Source organism: Abramis brama (genome assembly GCF_963993115.1).
Source record: "Abramis brama genome assembly, chromosome: 5".
Classification (NCBI taxonomy): Eukaryota; Metazoa; Chordata; class Actinopteri; order Cypriniformes; family Leuciscidae; genus Abramis; species Abramis brama.
In genome coordinates this window covers 19,443,870-19,463,803 of record NC_139967.1, presented here as the reverse complement: position 1 = coordinate 19,463,803, position 19,934 = coordinate 19,443,870, and the positions used below count along the sequence as shown (strand labels likewise).

The window sequence follows — 19,934 nt, the reverse complement described above, 5'->3', positions numbered from 1 at the left end:
TTGAGAACTGATGTTCAGCTATTCTTTGTAATAGTAAACTTATCATCAGTCATCAAGCTAGGGCTGCACGATTAATCGCAATTTACATGTAATGGCACTTAAATCGAGATGGCTTATTGCAATTTTAAAATCGCAAAGGCTGCAATTATTTTTTATGCGCAGTTTGTCATTGATGTACGGCTCTGTAAACGCTGCTCCATCTGAAAGCACAGTGAGTTTGAGTCACTTATAACATTTGATCAAACATCTTTCCAAAACATGAGAAGCATTTATGAACCTCTTGTCCAACCACAGACAACATTTAATAACATGCTTTTACTCCAAACTCACTTCATAACGACAGTTGAGCTCCTCCTTCTGTGAGATGATGTGCCTTCTTACACAGAATAAGGCAGTCATGTATTTATAAGTCATGTTTAATCAAAGCATTTCAATCTTCTGTTTATTCAGCTACAGCGATAGGGATTTCCTGGAATGATGCGCAATATTATACTTCTGCGGTGGGGCATATTTAGCGTGTTTGCGTGAGAGCGCCCTCTGGCGTTCAAATGGGGAAGTATTTACTACCAATCAGCCGCACTCCACTGACAAGCTGCGCACAAAATAATCGCAGCCTTTGCCAAATCGCGTGCGATTTTATTGCGATTAATCGTGCAGCCCTACATCAAGCTCTGTAAACAACGGTCAAAGACACGAAGATGTATAGCCTACCTTTAATTTCACCAAGCTGATTGCTCACTAAAACCCTGCACAGTCTTCATATTGACGTGATCGCAGTAATATCTAAGTGGCTGAGTTGTTTACTTTTTAATTAGTCTCCCCATTAACGCCATCATTTTGTTCATTCAGACTGATTCACGAATGCGCACGAAAACAAGGGGGGGGGAATTTATCACACAAACCAATCGTATCCAATCCTAGCCAATAATAGCGCGATGGAGGCATTGCCTCCCCTCACGTTACTTTACCCCATTCATTCTCAATTACCCCCCACTAAACCCAGCGCACACTTTAGGGGCGTCTGGTAAAAGTCAATGTGCTCAGGGGAGGCAAGAGAGACACGGAGTCCAACTGTAACTTTACCTGCGGGTGTCACTGTTGGACATTTTGTAATATTTGTTTTATTTTTGCAATATGGACCATTTTCTCGTGCAAATTTTTGAGGCGGCACTGGCTCCCTTGCTTTATTGTTTAAAATTTGCAAAAATCACTTTTGAAAAATCGATTCACTGCTAACCCAAGGATTCACAGTCATACTGTTTTTGTTGCCAAAAATGCTCCTTCCCTTTCTAAAATGATATTTTTCCATCGGTCAGTGAGCTAAAGGGTGAAGAAAAACACCTGTGCATTCTTAGTCAAGACTCCCTGCCGTCACATCTGTACATCTATGCTATCTATGTCAAAGTTTAGCAGCTTTCCTCAATGCAAAGGTTTGCTCAAAGCTTCCCTCAAAATGTGTTTACAAGCTCCTGCCATCTGTTGAGGAAAGAATTAGTCTCCAGATTGAGGGCTTTGGGGGTTGTTTATTTCCAAACCATGTACTCTAGAGATGTGATTAATTGGTTGGTGAAAACATCTCCCTCTCCATAACTCCTGCGGTGAAGCCTGGCCTGTGTACACACGGTGAGACGACCAAGGCAATTTAAGTAGATTTAATCGGAAGTCTAATAGGAAAGCCACTGAACACTGACCGCTCTTATAGTTTTGAGTACAGAGCACTAAAGTATTGAAGTTTCGACGTTTCATCTGGCCATCTCTTTTAGCAGCGAGAAGCAGCTCCCACAGAGAGGCTTGAGTTTCCTCTCTTACCTGTGCTTTCTGACACAAAATACTCAAGAACCAGAGTGAAGCCTTTTAGATCATCAAAGAGAAAAGGTCAAGCTAAATAAAAACTTCACGTGCAGCAAGGATAGAAAAAGATCTGATGTTCAAATTTGTTTATATACAGTAGGGTTCAAAAGTCTTAGACCACAAAAAAGTTACATATTATATTATCAGCACAACGATTAGAGTGAATGTTGAATTGATTTTTTTTTTTTTTATGATTATTTTACATTATTTTCATTTTATAATGTGTTCATTTTTTCTAGGTTCAACTTTTGAGATTTTGAATTCAAGACTTTCAATGTGGTCGTATGACAACACGACTAAAAAGAAATAAGATACAGGGCTTTATGGACCGGAGATGATCTAATGACAGATTTTCACGCTGAGCAATAAGAATGGGACATGGGCATGAGCCATCTGCTCCTTCCGTTGCTTCACCTGTCACTGAACATTACAACAACAAAACAACAGTCCCACAATCTGTAATCACTGTCTCAATCAGCAAATCAATCGTGTCTGTGCAGAGAAACCTGAAACCTATGATTCAATCAGTGTACAGGAGGCTCCTGCTGTTAAAAGTACACCTGCAAATGTGTGTATGACTCTGAATTTATTTCAAAAACAAAGAATGAGGATTGTTATGTAATGATGTCTTAAGAATTATGCATTAAACACTATCGTTTAAAAGTATTGTATAGGTAAAAAAAAGTGTTTTTGAAAAAAGTCCCTTATGCTCACCAAGGCTGCATTTATTTGACCAAAAATTATAATATTGTGAAATATTATCACAATTTAAATTAACTGTATTCTCTAATACTATATTTTTAAAAAAATTAAATTTATTCCTGTGACGGCAAAGCTGAATCATTATTCCAGTCTTCAGTGTCACAAGATCCTTCAGAAATCATTTTAATATGCTGATTTCGTGTCAGGAAACATTTCTTTATATTATCAATGTTGAAAGCATTTGTGCTGCTAAATATTTTTGTGGAAAGTGAGATAAAAAAAAATGTTCATGATTCTTTAATAAATAGAAAGTAATTTTCTAAAGTAACAGTATTTATTAGAATTTTTTAATCTTTTGTAAAAATGTAAAAGTCTTTACTGTCTGCTGATCAATGTAATGCTGAATAAAAGTATTAATAGTAAAAATAATAATAAAAAAATAAAATAAAAAATTACTAACTCCAAAATTTTGAATGGTAGTGTGAATATTCTGAATTTCATATGTTACTTCCAGTACTTGAATTTGATTGGCTGAGTGCTGATATACAGCCCAACAGCACTGGGAGTTTTGTAATACTCCACTCATCAGTGTTTGCAGGTTCCAGACAGACTGTCTAGTTGTAACAAGTATGTTCTGTTTTGTTTTTGTTTTCACTGTGTTCTGTTCCTGTTTTGCCTGCCTGAGTTCCTAGTTAGTTTCCCTGGCTGTTAATAAGTTTCTGTTCCCCTTGATTACCCTCCCCATGTTTTTCAGAGTATCATTCTGTTCCTTTATCCAGTATCGCCAGTGTTTAAGGTGGTTGTGTTCACATTTATCTCCCGAGTAACTGTTAAAGTTCCCTATTCCTTTAGTCATGCGCTTCATTACACCCACCGATCGTGACACCAGTCTGAGGTGGAGAATTTGTGATACTTACTGCAGGTTACATTATGGTGACAAGTGACTCCCTGCATCTGAATATGCCTACTTACATTCATACTATATAGTAGGCAAAAAAAAAAAGTACAGTTTGTGAGCTGAGTAGTATGTCCGAATTCATAGTACATAAAACAGTAGGCGAAAAGTACCCGGATGTCCTACTACTTCCAGTGAGATTTTTTTAAGAGAAACAAAGAAATGGGTTGAAGTGAAAGTGAAATATAAAAACATGAATTTGAAAAACTAATTTGCTTCATTGACATTCCCTGAAAGCTTTAAATACTATTATTTGAATTTTTAACATTGCTTTTACATATTAAATCTGATCTGGCTTATTACTGACTTGACCTCACACTAGTTTTAAAACATTACTTAACACATAAATGAGGCAACTGAATGGCCTGAACGTCATTAGCATACTGAATGTCTTACTCACCCTATCCTATCCTTCCATTCCTTCCTCCCTCTCTTTTTTTCTCATGCATGCATGGTGATAAATATTTGGGGGAATCCTCAGGCTGAGGGATTAGCATTAGCATTGTGTTAAAATCTGAGTGTTTCCACAGACCTCTGCTCTCTCTCTCTCTCTCTCTCTCTCTCTCTCTCTCTCTCTCTCTCTCTCTCTCTCTCTCTCTCTCTCTCTCTCTCTCTCTCTCTCTCTCTCTCTCTCTCTCTCTCTCTCTCTCTCTCTCTCTCTCTCTCTCTCTCTCTCTCTCTCTCTCTCTCTCTCTCTCTCTCTCTCTCTCTCTCTCTCTCTCTCTCTCTCTCTCTCTCTCTCTCTCTCTCTCTCTCTCTCTCTCTCTCTCTCTCTAAAGGAAGCTTAGAAGAGCCTGGAGACAGTGACTAGTGGGGCACAGGGCTGATAGCAGGGTTCTTAACTCCACACACAGACAAAAAAATTCACTGCCACTGAGCTCCCATGAAAACCGTCTTCTGGGTTGCATCACAAAGAATCTGAAACAAACCCTGCTTTTTGTTTTCATACACTGTTTTTGCACTACACAGCGCCACCCAGAAATGGTCTTTCTATTATTTTTTTACCTGACAAAGACAGATAGGCCCCGTTTTACACTTAGTAGGTCTATTACGTTTTCACACCTATAGATTGTTTGTTTTGTTCCGAAGCAGTGACTTAATTTGTTACAATGTGGCATTTTCTTCTTGGTTCGGTTCGCTTTCACAAGGCAACCTTTCAAAGCGTACAAAAATGTGTTCACGAAAGTCACATGCAAGTAACTATCCTCTTATTAGTCAGTGTTTCCTCTGCGTCATCCATCAAGATAATTGACAGGTTTGCTTATTGCGGCTTTATTTGTAACTGTCGAGACCAAGGGGGTAATATTTCAGAAAAAACTGAAGCTTCCCCGGGGGCCGCCATTGATTAGCAGACCATCGCCTGCTGTTAGCATTCCATTGACTCCCATTCATTTTGGCGTCACTTTGACAGCGAATAACTTTACATCTGAGGCGTTTAAAGACTCCATTTGTCCATTATTTATTTCTAAAGAAACACGAAAATGTATAAAAGGCTCCATTACCTTGTATCTTACGTTATGGCCCCGTAGAAGCAGTTTTTGTAAAAATAGGCTAACGATTGCGTCATAACCACGCGACTTTCTGTCGCACAGTAGAGAGATTACCGTATGGACAGGAGGAGAAGCTCGCGGGGGGACGTGGAGGCAAAATGACAAAATAATTATAATACCTAGCAAAAGTTGCTCCTGCTCCTAGCTCATGGACAGCTCCTACTCACGCTCTCCGCCTCTGCAAGATTCGGAAGGGAATGATTCAGATTTCTCTTGGCACAGCTACTAGAAGACAGACGGGTTGCTCACGTCACATCCACGTCGTCAAGCTCAGTTTGAGTCTGCGCAGTACGCTCGACCATCAGGAAGTGAGTGCTTCTAATTGACTTCACTTTTCTCCGTTGAATCCAATGGGGTCGCTGTGTCCATTTCTTTTACTGTCTATGGTCGAGACACGCGAACACTATACGAATGTAGCCGCTGTTAAATTATACACTACATTCGTATTAATACTGCAGCAAATTCAAATGCGCTCTCTCTCTCTGGATCAGTGCTGTCTAGAGGATTACTGTGTCAAGACCACGGTCAAGACACACGCAAACACTATACGAATGTTATAATGCAGCTAAAACAGGAATCAGCTTCATCGGAACAGCATTCTCACACGGAGAAGTGCAATTACACAATATTCTCTATTCACACCAGGAAAGTCCGCTAGTTCACTTGCTTTTGTCTGGAGTGGACCAAATACAGTGTTGTTGTTGTTGTTTTTTTTGGTGTGATTCACTTTCACACTGCCCTTTTTGCAAGTGAACCAAAATTTGTAAACAAAACCACATGTGTGCTAAGGTCATCCATTCATTGGACAGAAATTCAAACTGTACCAGAGTTCGTTTGGAACCGGACCGAGAACACCTCTTCAGCTGGGTCTTGGTACGCTTGTTTGGTCCGCACCCAAGTGCGATTTCTGTATTCACACCTGCCCAAAAGATCCGCGTCAAGGGGGGAAACGAACTTGAGTTCGATTCAGTCAAACCAAAAAAGACAGGTGTGAATACCCCCAGATGAAGTGGTGCTCTTTTGGTTTTCAACTGTGATAACTAATGTTTTCACTCAGAGAATCAGACACTACTGCTATATATATAGAACATTTCCCGTTATGAATTGGTTCATTGGTCCGTTGGGTCGGATTGCTTTTACACCTCAAGTGAACCGCCCCAGAGTCCGTTTGGAATCGGCCCACGGTCTCGGAGTGATTGTTTTGGTGCGGATCTGAGCGCGATTGCCGTGTTCACATACAGTGTGCCTAAACGAACCAAACCATGGGAGAAAACGCACCAGGTTCCAAAACAAACGCTCAATTGTAAAAGCACACTTAATATGCATTTTTTGTGATTTTGTGATCTAAAACTTTCGAGGTGGTCAGGGGTGGATTCTGACAACCTTTGACAAAGGTGTAAATATTAATGTGTAGAGGGATGCATGATATATCTGTACTGTTTACTTTTTTATCAGTATTGGTTGTATATACAGTCGTGCTCAGAATTAATCATACCCCTGGTAAATATGATCAAAAATGGCTGTAAAAAATAAATCTGCATCGTTTATCCTTTTGATCTTTCATTAAAAAAAATTTCAAAATCCTAACCTTTCATTTAAGTAAAATAATTGAAAGTGGGGGGGAAAATCACATTATAAAATAAATGTTTTTCTCCAAAACACGTTGGCCACAATTATTCATACCCTCTTATTAAATACCTTTTTGCAATCTCCTTTTGCCAAGATAACTGCTCTGAGTTTTCTTCTATAATGCCTGATGAGTTTGGGGAACACCTGACAAGAGATCAGAAACCATTCCTCCATACAGAATCTCTCCAGATCCTTCAGATTCCCAGATCCATGTTGGCGCTTCTCTTCAGTTCACTCCACTCATCAGGTCAGGGAACTGGGACGGTCATGGCAGAAGCTTCATTTTGTGCTCCCTAACACATTTTTGTGTTGATTTTGATGTTTGTTTTGGATCGTTGTCCTGATGGAAGATCCAGCCACGGCCCATTATAAGATTTCTAGCAGAACGCGTCAGGTTTTGATTTTTTATCTGTTGATATTTGATAGAATCCACAATGCCATGTATCTGAATAAGAAGTCCAGGACCTCCAGCAGAAAAATAGGCCCACAACATTAAAGATCCAATGGTATATTAAATTGTACACATGGGGTACTTTTTATCCTTGTGTGCACCAAACCCATCTAGCGTGTTTGCTGCCAAAAAGCTCTTTTTTAGCTCTTTTTTAAGCTGATGTAACTGCATTTACTGTAAATTACCTAAAGTTAATCTTTAAAAAGAGTAATGATTTTGCAACATTGTTACATGTAATCTTTATCAAATACCGATGAGCATCCATTTTCTTACTGTAAATTATAATCTTTTATACTACGAGGTTGTTGAAAGCTTGAATCTGATTAGTTGACTAATGTTCTAAGGTGTGCAATCATTTTCATGGAAACGCACGGCTAAAGTAGTTCCAGGCAGGTCTTGACCGCATTACAGTTCCATATCACTTTGCCAAATGATTTCAGTTATTTCAAAGGTCCTTACAGCCTACAACAGCAAAATAACCAAATAAATATAGTAAACAAGAGGTCGAGGATAAAAATGACATTATTTCCATGTTTTTGCCACAAAATTACGTTTCATTATGTACGAACAGCACGTAATTTCTTTCTCCCGTTCTCTCTCTCACTCAAATGCACACACATACAGTACGGACACACACCCACACAGAAACGTGTTCTAAGCGCAGCTCTGAAGATTTTATCAGTAAAATAGTTTAACAACTTAAAAGCTACAGATCATGACATTTCTCACTAGTAGTGAGGTAATAACAGCGCTGTTGTTAAAGCAGATATTTCGCTATTAGTAGAGACGCTGCTGCGTAACACTGTTGAGAGATGCACAGATTTAGCTAATTCAAACATGCTTAATCTCTCTCCCTCTAATAACTATTAATAACTGAGCGCATTTACACAAGAGCGCAGGACTACTTTCTTATGCATCTTATCCCACGCCTCCGTTGCTAATTCCAAAACCTCGTGTATTACCACCTTGGGTGAGCATTATTTTCTAATAATTCAACAGACCGTCATTAATTATTTTTTTACGTGATGCATAAATTCAGCATTTAAAGTGATTTATTTTAGTTTTTAATGCTTTCTCTTTTCTTCACTTCTAATCGCTATAAGCATCCTTTAAGCAGCGGTCACACCAGTATTTGAGCATGCAACATTTCATTGGACACTACAACGGTCATGTTATATGAAATTTTTTAAAGACATAAATTCAACATAACAAATAGAATAAATCAACTTAAGTTCCCTTTCTTGTAATGCAGCAAAGTTTGTGTTCTTTTAATTCAGCTGTTACATCATGATGTAGTTCTGTTGGTCACATGTCTTCATGTGAAATGAAATTGCAGGTCACTCGCAACTGTGGATCACAGCTAAATTCGCTTGAGCTTGTGTTTGGTCTCCTGCATTCACATACGTAAGAGTGGAAGTCAACAGAACAAAAAGTGAAGTGCGACTGGCCAATTTCTATCTAAAACAAGCAATAGATAGATATTATTTTATCTGACAAAATTATGAAAAGCCTTGTGAATCTTCCCCCAATGCTTTTAAAATCTGGTAAATGAGGTAACATTTTGTTAGCACAGCCTCTGATGCAGTATGTGCCATTTTCAATTTTGCACAGGTAAGTGGAGATAAATACAATCCAGAACATTCAGATGTTATCCGGTCATGGAATGCATGTTAATGCCATGTGTAAAGGGGCCATAGACAGACAATGTGATTGTGCCCTTTGACACACCCAGCAGGGGGCAGGAACACAAACTGTATATCTGTGGCCTTTTCAAGGGCATGAGATACAATCTCACCGCTAACTGATAAGCACCAGCTCTGCCGGGCAGGTACAATTACAGACTGATTTTACATGAATGCTTGGGGAGGTTTACATATCCTTGTAGCTATAGGGTTGCCAACTTCAGAAAATAAAAATACGGGACAACTGTGGTTCTTTACAGGAAAATAAGGGACACTCAAAATATTTACTGTATTACACAGTATAGGCCTATGTCATTTCAGGTTCGTATGTGTTTAAAAGTTTCTTTTTTTTTTTTTTGCTTAACCTATTTAAGTACAATTTAATTTTAAAACAAATGTTAAGGTCATACAAAATAAAAATAACATTACACACAAACCATAGTTGAAAATAATAGCATGTATCTGAAATAGAAAGCTTTTCTAACATTATAGCCTACACTACATTTAAAAAAAATTAAAGACAGTAATAGCCTACTTGGTTAGATCAGCATAGCAGTAAATAAACAGGACAAGGGAGGTCACGTACGGGACAAAGAAATTAGGCCCAATATACAGGACGTCCCGGCTAAGGGATAGTTGGCAACCCTACTTGTAGCTTTGCATTGCACAATCAAGAGAGAAACATAACTGGGAATAAGTGGGAAAAAAACTAATTTAAGAAAGCAGAAATAATAGTTAGCTTATCTTTCAACCTTTCCAAAGAATATACAAACAAGCCTTATATGAAAGCAAAATACAGGAAAGTCATGGACAATTAGACAGGCAGGCTGAGGGAATATTATGCTGATGTGATTTGCTGCTCAAGACACATGCCGCAGTTGATGAGACCTGTCCTAGATGACTGCTTTATCCTCATGTGTATACTGGGGAAACACACTCAAGCATCACTAAACCAAATACAGTGGAAGATGTGTCAACAAACCTCTGGGTTTCTGGAATACCTTATTCCACAGAAGAGCCTGTTCACACTGTTTTGACAGTATAAGGACTGACTAAAAACAGGAGATCGTCTCAACTGTTTTATAATATATAATATATAATATATTTTATATATATATATATATATATATATATTATTCTTGTTGCCAGCATCATTTTGATTATTTCATGCAAATAATTATTGTCATGTTATGGCTGATAACAAAAATCTATACTACTTTCAAAAAAAATTAAAACAATGTAAAAGTTCAAAAGAAAGATAAATATTTCTTTTGACATTTGAAAAAAAAAAAAAAGTATACAAACTGCATAAGAAAAAAACAAGTCCTCAGTAATAGAAAAGAGACCCCAGGGTTGCAGGTTAAATCCCTTAAAAAGTTAGAGAATCAACCTCAGAGACTAATAACCAATAGATCTGAATGATTAATTGGCTATTATACAAGAGAGCTCTGAAACGGTTTACTGCACATAATCATTGTGACATTACAATCAACAGTAACAGCAATTTACAGTGCTCTTAAAGGAATAGTATTCATCTTAATGGGTCAAATCTTTGCCATAATATATTTTGTTATTCCTTTAAAGTAGTGCTAGGTGATGGTAAAAGTTATCTAAATCTTAAAATGGGTAAAAACATTTAAATATCAAATACCAGGCAATAGAAAAGATATAGAACCTTACATAACAGGATGGATAACAAAAATAATGGTTCATTCATTAAATATAGCTGTTTTGTACTGCATTGTATTGTATTTTGCACCACTAAATGACCAATCAAAAGTCAGAATTGAAATTACGCATTTTATAATCCTAAAAAGGCGTTCCATTATGTAAGTTCTACATTGTCAGGACATTTAGTTGTACAAAAGGAAATTATGATGTACATTTTTCAAATACAATGTCAGAAACCCACGCATAAATCCTGGTCTTACTGAACACTCATAGTGGAATTTCTGGGGATAAGAGGGACGTGTATGACTGAGGCATGCCATATAGGCTGCATCACTGGAGTTCTGATGCAGATCCCCGTGATGACAAAAGACCCCTGTCTTTATCTCAATACACAGAGAGATCACAAAGCCTGCAGAATTAAGTCAAGGATTACAAAGGATGCATGATGTGGAGTCTGTAAGCAGACTAATTCACCTCACAAATGCACAGTAATCTCGACTTTCATCAAAAGATGACAACGGCAGGAATAAAAGACTTATGCTTCAGTACGTGCGCAATCACACAATTCTTGTTTATACAAAATACCAGGGTGGTGATTGCAAGCTTTGTTCTAGTTCACTGCTGATCAGAATAAAATCTTGCTAGAAATAATGTGCAGAGCTGGAATCTAAACAGCAAAATCTAGCAAAACAAATGGCTATCACATGCTGAACATTAAAATTTGATTAAGTCAAACAGGCGTCCTGTTGCATTATGCAGGATCTGAATTAATTTCATATGGGTCTATTTTAAAGGGTTGGTTGATTATGATTTCACTTTTCTAACTTTAGTTAGTGTGTATTGTTGCTGTTTGAGCATAAACAACATCTGCAAAGTTACGACACTCAAAGTTCAAAGCAAAGGAGGATATTTGCTTTTAAAGAAATAGTTTTTTAAGGACTACAACAAATGGCTGGTAGGGACTACACGACATTCCTCCCGGGTTAGTGACATCACTAACCCTAAAATTAACATAAACACCACCCCTGGAACACGATTTATAGATTATCAAGACAGAATATGCTAATCAATGACTAGAAGATAACTACACATAAGCTACATAAATTCATCAACTAACCAATCAGAAATGTCCTGTTGCTTCTACATGCTGTCACTTCCTGAGTCTCTCCATTTTTGTCTGAATCCGGTTTGAACATAAAAGGCTAAAAGTTTTTGAAATTTTCAGTGCATGTCAGAGTGAGGTAAAAGGACACAAGCTGTTCTAGCTCCGCCCCCTGTGCCGGGAGCAGCAGCTTATTTGCATTTAAAGGGACAGACACAAAAACTGTGTGTTTTTGCTCACTCTCAAACAGTGGCAATTTTAACATGCTATATAAAAATATCTGTGGGGTATTTTGAGATAAAACTTCACATACACACTCTTTTTTTACATCTTTGTGAAAAGGGCATTATACCACCCCTTTAAATTGTAATAGGATAATGGTAAAACTTTACAACAGGGGTGCCCAACCCTGCTCCTGCCGATCGACTGTCCTGAAGAGTTAATCTCCAACCCTAATCAAATACACCTGAAGCAACCAATTAAGCCACATGAAAATTAAAGGCAGGTGTGTTTGATTAGGGTTGGAGATGAACTGTGCAGGACAGTCGATCGGCAGGAGCAGGGTTGGACACCCCTGCTTTACAATAAAGTTCAGTTTGTTAACATTAGTGTATTCATTAGGTATCATATACAATGAGCAACAATTGTTTACAGAAACTATTACTCCAGGTTATCGTTAATTCAGAAATGTTCTATTGTTAATTCATGTTTTTTCATAATACATTATCCATTGTTAATTTATACATGTAGAAAATGACAATAACAATCAAAAATGCTTTAAAAATAGCATTCACTGTTAGTTCATGCAACCTAATCTTATTATAAAGTGTTATCAAGATAATTTCAATGTTTATTTGGGTTTGTAATGTCTTAAAATGTCCCAACTACACTTACTTTCAAAGGTTTGTTCTCTGTCTTTCACGCAGCCTCTTCAAATTTCTTGCCTCCTGACACGTTGTTACACTCCAGTTCTCTGTGCTTCTCTCCCACCCTCCGAAATATGTGACAGGAGCACAACAAAGGTCCTCATCAACTCTCTTTTTGTGCCCCCGTACCACCCTCTCACGCGTCTCTCTGATTGTCTCAAGTCTCTGACAGTAGTAAACACTATGGCTTCGCTCACTCACGCTCCACAAGCAGAGAAGAGGAACTAGAGGTGAGATGTGTGCGTGTGTGTTTGTGTATGCACAGAGGAGGAGGAGTGCTACGCTACAGCACAGTATTCTCAAGTGTCTTTTATTGCTGAATCAGTGTTAACCCAAAGCAGAGGTGACATTGCTGCATTTCCCCCCTGGCAATGAGACAAGTCTGCACACAACATTGCTCCATATTGTGTTGTCCTCTGAAGTCAACATGTAAAAAAACAAAACACTTTCATTACACGATTTGCTGGTCCTCATTTTAAAGTCACAATGCATCAGAAGACGTAGCAAGGGATTTTTTTCTCGATTGTGATGTACATCTGAGTAAAAACGATTATCGAAAAAGAAAAAAATTTGGGGCAGTGACTTGCTTCTGTCTGTTGATTGTCGATTGAAAGGAGGCAGATCTGAATTCGAGCTTGAGGTCGAATTTAAAGGGTTAGTTCACCCCAAAATTTTTTATTCGCTCATCAATTACCCTTATGTCGTTCCGAACCCATTAGACTTCCGTTCATCTTCAGAACACAAATGAAGATTTTTTGATGAAATCTGAGAGCTTTCTGTCCCTCCATTCACAGTCTAGGTAACTACCAATTTGACACTTCAAAAAGTTTATAAAAAGATCGTGAAACTAATCCATATGAATCGAGAGGTCTAGTCCAAATTTTCTGAAGAGACAGGATCGCTTTATATGATGAAGAGATTGAATTTAGTCTTTTATTCACATATAAACATTCATCAACTCACACATCAGTTGTGGTAAACGGAAGTTCGCTTGACGTGCGTGAACCAATGAGATTCATTCTCATGTTACACAGCACGTTTGAGCTTCAGCAAGAACCAATGAAGTTCATTCTCGTGTTACGCAGCACGTTTGAGCTTCAGCAAGAACCAATGAAGTTCATTCTCATGTTACACAGCACGTTTGAGCTTCAGCAAGAACCAATGAAGTTCATTCTCGTGTTACGCAGCACGTTTGAGCTTCAGCAAGAACCAATGAAGTTAATTCACATGTTACGAAGCATGTTTGAGCTTCAGCAAGAACCAATGAAGTTAATTCACATGTTACGAAGCATGTTTGAGCTTCAGCAAGAACCAATGAAGTTAATTCACATGTTACGAAGCATGTTTGAGCTTCAGCAAGAACCAATGAAGTTCATTCTCATGTTATGCAGCACGTTTGTTTGAGCTTCAGCAAGAACCACTGAGGTACATTCTCATGTGTTACGCAGAACGTTTGAGCTTCAGCAAGAACCACTGAGGTACATTCTCATGTGTTACGCAGAACGTTTGAGCTTCAGCAAGAACCACTGATGTTCATAGTGAACTATCCCTTTAAGAACGGGCCGGGGTTTAAGTGGACTAAATAATTGGAGAGGACTAAAGGATATGACACTTCACCTGAAAATCAAGTTCTGACATTTTGATTGAAAATGACAAGTTTTAAAAAAATTAAACATGCATAGATGTTGTACACAATAAGATCAATAACATTTAATAAACAACAATTTTCATTTCATGCTGACTTTAAAGACTACAAAGTACATTTTTATCAAAATCATATGAATTATTTTAAAACTGACATCATTGAGGTGGGCTTTTGGATCTTAATCAATAAGGCATTGTTTTAGCAGACACATGTTCAGGTCCAGCTACATTCAAGTATGTAACGCCCACTTTCTTCAGTCCACTACATTCCAGATAAAATCAAGTCCCTCCCTACATTTTTTTTCTCATTGAACATCCTGCTTCACACAGAAAAACTTTGTAATGCATGATTCATTCCCCTCACAAAATCCTTGAATATTGCATTACAGTTGTTTTTTTCTTAACCATGAAAATATATGTATTTTAAATTACATATCACATAATATAACTGAAGTTAAAATGGTCAAATTAAACCTTTCATTTTCTTTGTGTTTTCAGTCATCCTTTGGTTAGCAATTTAACAGCTTACTACCTTAGCATTGAGCTAACGGGAAAAGCACTTTTAATCAGAACAATAAAGTTAAAATTACTGAAATAAAAAAGGGTCACAATAGCATTTTTAACGTCGACATTACTGTAACAGTGAGAGGGCAATGGGCATTTCAAAAGTTTTTCATATTTGATCAGCCTATAAACACAACTTTCAGACTCATGATAAAAGGCGGTGTAGTAGTGCTGACATTGTGACAAAATTAAGCACAAAATGAATCTGTCATTGTTGTAGTCATATTTAGTAAGAATTATGGTGTCAAATTAATATTCATATAGCTGTCTGCAAGACACTGTTCTGAAAGAGCTAGTAAAATATTCACAAAAAGACTACCACAAACTGTCTGCACTCACAGCTCAACTCTATCGTTGGTTAGCGTATATTTGACAACATAGCCTACTGACTGACAGATCAGTCTGATTCTTGCTTGCATTTACTGATTATGCGTTATCAGTTTAACAAACTCACAGAGACACAGGAAGCTCACTGCATCTTCTCTCACACTCACCAGGAGCGACTGAGCACTGCTGAAGTGCCGCCAATAGATGTATAACCTCTGAATTATTCACTCACATCCAGCTCTCAGCAGCCCCTGCGACTGACTGGCTTTGGTGCACTAAAAATGATAAATACTGGATCTATCAGCTTACATTTGGAGAACAGCCACCTAATTGGCAATTAAAGCAGATAAGAAATGTCTGTTGTACTCTACACTCAGTATAGAGATAGAGCTATTCAGTAAAACCAGTAAAGCAGCTGTATTTAAACACATTGTTCTATTCCCCTGCATGTTTCATGGCATTCCTGGTTGGCGAAACTGAGAAATCCTTCAAGCACAGTAGAATCAATACAGTCAATGAGGATTAGATTTACTGAGGCAGAAGGGACAGCAATCTGGTGTGTGTTACAGAACCAATCCAACAGGTCAATGGCATGTAATGTATCCTAGTATTGTTTTATAGCCCCAAATAATTCAGACCAAACCCTATCTTACCTAATCTGTACTGAAATTAGTATTATTTCATATACCCTTCTATACAAGTGACATAAATCAGGGTGTGCAAAAAAAAAAACTAAAACATAAGACGTAATGGGGGTTTTCACATTATATAATTATACGTAATAATAATTTTAAAATGTTTTTTATTTTATTTAAATCAGTCATCATCCACTATGCTGGCTAGAAGAAAAAAAGAAGCTAAAAACAGCAAGCTGGTTGGCTGGTCTTAGGTGGTTCAAGCCTGGTCATTGCTGGTTTAGCAGGCTCATTTTGGACACTTATTTAGCTGGTCAGACTGGAAAAAACTACTTGACAAGCTTAAACCAACCAGAATTAAACCAGAATAGGACAGGGATGTAACGGGTATTAAAAAGACATTCAGTCTGAATTTACCTGTAATAAAATCAGCAATGTAAATAGGCCTACTATGCTGCAGGCATCCCTTGACTCCCCTCATATCTTCTTTCTGAATTGCTTGCGCTGATTGCAGTCTTGTTTTATGGTGGCTGGAGATTTTTCTTTACTGAAAAAAAATTATCTTCATCCTCCCCATAGAAAATCAATAACTATGGTGACCGCGATTTGTCGCCCCCACCCTAAATTACACCTCTAGTATGCGGTGTTGCCATGCTGCGTGTGTATCATCACTTTACTTTAGCAACTCGTTATCGTACTTTAATTAAGAGGTCGCCTACTTTTTTTTTTACTTTTTTTTTTTTTTAATAAGCTACTTTGTCTTTATAATTTTCCTGACGTGACGTCACAAAAGTGTGAATTTAATTATATTCAAATAATATGTTTTACCTCACAGCTAAATACCAACCGCGATTTGTTTATTGACGTCATTATAACGCAACATATTAAAAGAAATGACAGGGCTATAAAAAACAACTGTAGGCTGATAATGGTTCGTGTCAGTTTATTGGGCTTCCGTTCTTGCACACCCTGTGTCCCATTGCAAAACACAAAGCTTTGTTTCTGGCTGCACTACTGCTCTATACCATGAATATAGTGCAATTAGGGTGACAGAACAGGGCTCTAGGAGTAAGATCCCGCCCCTTCGACTCAGTCTCCACACTAAAGTAACCAGCTGCATTGTTAAAAACAGAACAGCATTGCAACAGCTTCTCCACTGTCTTCCTGCCAAGTGGCTCGCTCGACCACTACCGCTGTAAATGACCGAAACAAAACACTGTCACTATCTCCATGCTGATATGATAACTGCACTCACCTATCAACTTGGTCGCGTGTCTTTTGTTCAACAATCTCCCGATCACAGCTCTTGCATTTTGAAGTTGCTTTCGATTTGGCTCTCGCAGAAGACACTCGAATGAATCTGTTTTGATGTTTTAAAAAAAAGTTTCAGTTCCAAAATCGAGCTTTCAAAGACCCTCGGCGTGTGTCGAGGCTTCGGGAGCGTGTAGTGAGTGACAGCTGGCTTCATCAATGTCACTGACTGCTGTCTGTCGCTCGCGGGTCTATCCGAACAAGCATGTTTCTGCCTCTTATTTTGTTGAATTGTGTTCGGGCTTTATGGCGCGACGGAATCTCCGCATCATTTCAGTCTCTTGTGAGTCAGTTTGATGGCATATATCTGCCCCATCCCTCTTTCTCCCTCTCTTCCGCACTGCTGACAGATCCCCGACCGAGCGAGTGAGCGAGTGAGTGAGCCAGAGCAGCTTCAGACACTACAGCCCGTCACATGCTCACGGTCATCAGCTCCCGTTTACGAGCAGCGCTACAGATCAGTCTGTGAATTACGCGGAATAATTTGCGTCTCTTATCATGTGTAATATTAACACGCTGACTGAAAGCTTGAATGAACTTCACGATCCATCAAACATTTCCCTTTCTTTTACTATGGGCGGGTCCTAAAGCCCGTCGGGTTCATAGCACACTAGTCTCGGCTTCAGACAGCACGCCCACAGCCTGCTCTCTAATGTCTTATTCATACTGCACACAAAACTGAAAAACACTTTCTGATCAAATCTAATTGGTGAGCATTACACAAAGTCCAGGACATACAGGTGGTTTATTTTTATTTTTATATATATAGCCTATATCAGCAGGGAAACTGGGTTGGTAGCCTGGGTTAGTATACTTTTGACGTTGTGAGGAAAAAATGCTGGGTTGTTTTTTAATGTTTTACCCAGGTTCTGAGTAGTTTTTCTATCACTCAGCTGCTGTTTTTTTTTCTTCTGTCAATACAAAATGATGAACCCCCTCACATACCTACCCAGTGCTGCCTCAATGTAACCCAATGTTGGGTAGTCTGTGCCAAACCGGTTAAAACTGGATACATTTGTCAATGGTCATTTTTCTGTTCTGAGAGAAAACATCCTGATGAAATTAAGGTTTGTATTATATTGTACCTACTCCTCTCAAGTTATTACTGTACAAAAAGGGAAACGTTTGTTGTCTTACATTTTATGTGTGTTTACATGTAGCCTATGTCGCAGGTAATGTCCGCTTGAAATGCTAGCCGGATGACGGTACATATACACATACATATATACATACATACATGTGTGTGTGTATGTATGTATGTATGTATGTATGTATGTGTATATATATATACAGTGAGGAAAATAAGTATTTGAACACCCTGCTATTTTGCAAGTTCTCCCACTTAGAAATCATGGAGGGGTCTGAAATCATCATCGTAGGTGCATGTCCACTGTGAGAGACATAATCTAAAAAAAAAAAAAATCCAGAAATCACAATGTATGATTTTTTAACTATTTATTTGTATGATACAGCTGCAAATAAGTATTTGAACACCTGAGAAAATCAATGTTAATATTTGGTACAGTAGCCTTTGTTTGCAATTACAGAGGTCAAACGTTTCCTGTAGTTTTTCACCAGGTTTGCACACACTGCAGGAGGGATTTTGGCCCACTCCTCCACACAGATCTTCTCTAGATCAGTCAGGTTTCTGGGCTGTCGCTGAGAAACACGGAGTTTGAGCTCCCTCCAAAGATTCTCTATTGGGTTTAGGTCTGGAGACTGGCTAGGCCACGCCAGAACCTTGATATGCTTCTTACAGAGCCACTCCTTGGTTATCCTGGCTGTGTGCTTCGGGTCATTGTCATGTTGGAAGACCCAGCCTCGACCCATCTTCAATGCTCTAACTGAGGGAAGGAGGTTGTTCCCCAAAATCTCGCAATACATGGCCCCGGTCATCCTCTCCTTAATACAGTGCAGTCGCCCTGTCCCATGTGCAGAAAAACACCCCCAAAGCATGATGCTACCACCCCCATGCTTCACAGTAGGGATGGTGTTCTTGGGATGGTACTCATCATTCTTCTTCCTCCAAACACGTTTAGTGGAATTATGACCAAAAAGTTATATTTTGGTCTCATCTGATCACATGACTTTCTCCCATGACTCCTCTGGATCATCCAAATGGTCATTGGCAAACTTAAGACGGGCCTTGACATGTGCTGGTTTAAGCAGGGGAACCTCCCGTGCCATGCATGATTTCAAACCATGACGTCTTAGTGTATTACCAACAGTAACCTTGGAAACAGTGGTCCCAGCTCTTTTCAGGTCATTGACCAGCTCCTCCCGTGTAGTTCTGGGCTGATTTCTCACCTTTCTTAGGATCATTGAGACCCCACGAGGTGAGATCTTGCATGGAGCCCCAGTCCGAGGGAGATTGACAGTCATGTTTAGCTTCTTTCATTTTCTAATGATTGCTCCAACAGTGGACCTTTTTTCACCAAGCTGCTTGGCAATTTCCCCGTAGCCCTTTCCAGCCTTGTGGAGGTGTACAATTTTGTCTCTAGTGTCTTTGGACAGCTCTTTGGTCTTGGCCATGTTAGTAGTTGGATTCTTACTGATTGTATGGGGTGGACAGGTGTCTTTATGCAGCTAACGACCTCAAACAGGTGCATCTAATTTAGAATAATAAATGGAGTGGAGGTGGTTTTAAAGGCAGACTAACATGTCTTTGAGGGTCAGAATTCTAGCTGATAGACAGGTGTTCAAATACTTATTTGCATTTTTTACAGTCTATGGTATATATGTATGTATGTATGTATGTATGTATGTATGTATGTATGTATGTATGTATGTATGTATGTATGTATGTATGTATATATATATATATATATATATATATATATATATATATATATATATATATATATATATATATATATATATATATATATATATATATATTTATTACACATATACATATACACACTACCGGTCAAA

At 38.4% G+C, this 19,934-nt stretch overlaps 1 protein-coding gene across 4 annotated transcripts in view; it reads right to left on the bottom strand.

Moving 5' to 3' along the window:
• The window catches only part of camkk1a (calcium/calmodulin-dependent protein kinase kinase 1, alpha a), an 81,794-nt gene extending 64,208 nt beyond the window's left edge, over positions 1 to 17,586 (bottom strand). For 2 of the 4 annotated variants that reach the window (XM_084114428.1, XM_084114432.1), the window contains exon 1: positions 12,488 to 12,780. The gene's annotated coding sequence lies outside the window, so the exon portion shown is untranslated. Of the gene's footprint in view, positions 1 to 12,487; positions 12,781 to 16,944 lie in introns of those variants that run through there. The other 2 variants (XM_084114430.1, XM_084114426.1) reach the window with 2 other exon arrangements.
• Between the last annotated feature and the right edge of the window lie 2,348 nt (positions 17,587 to 19,934).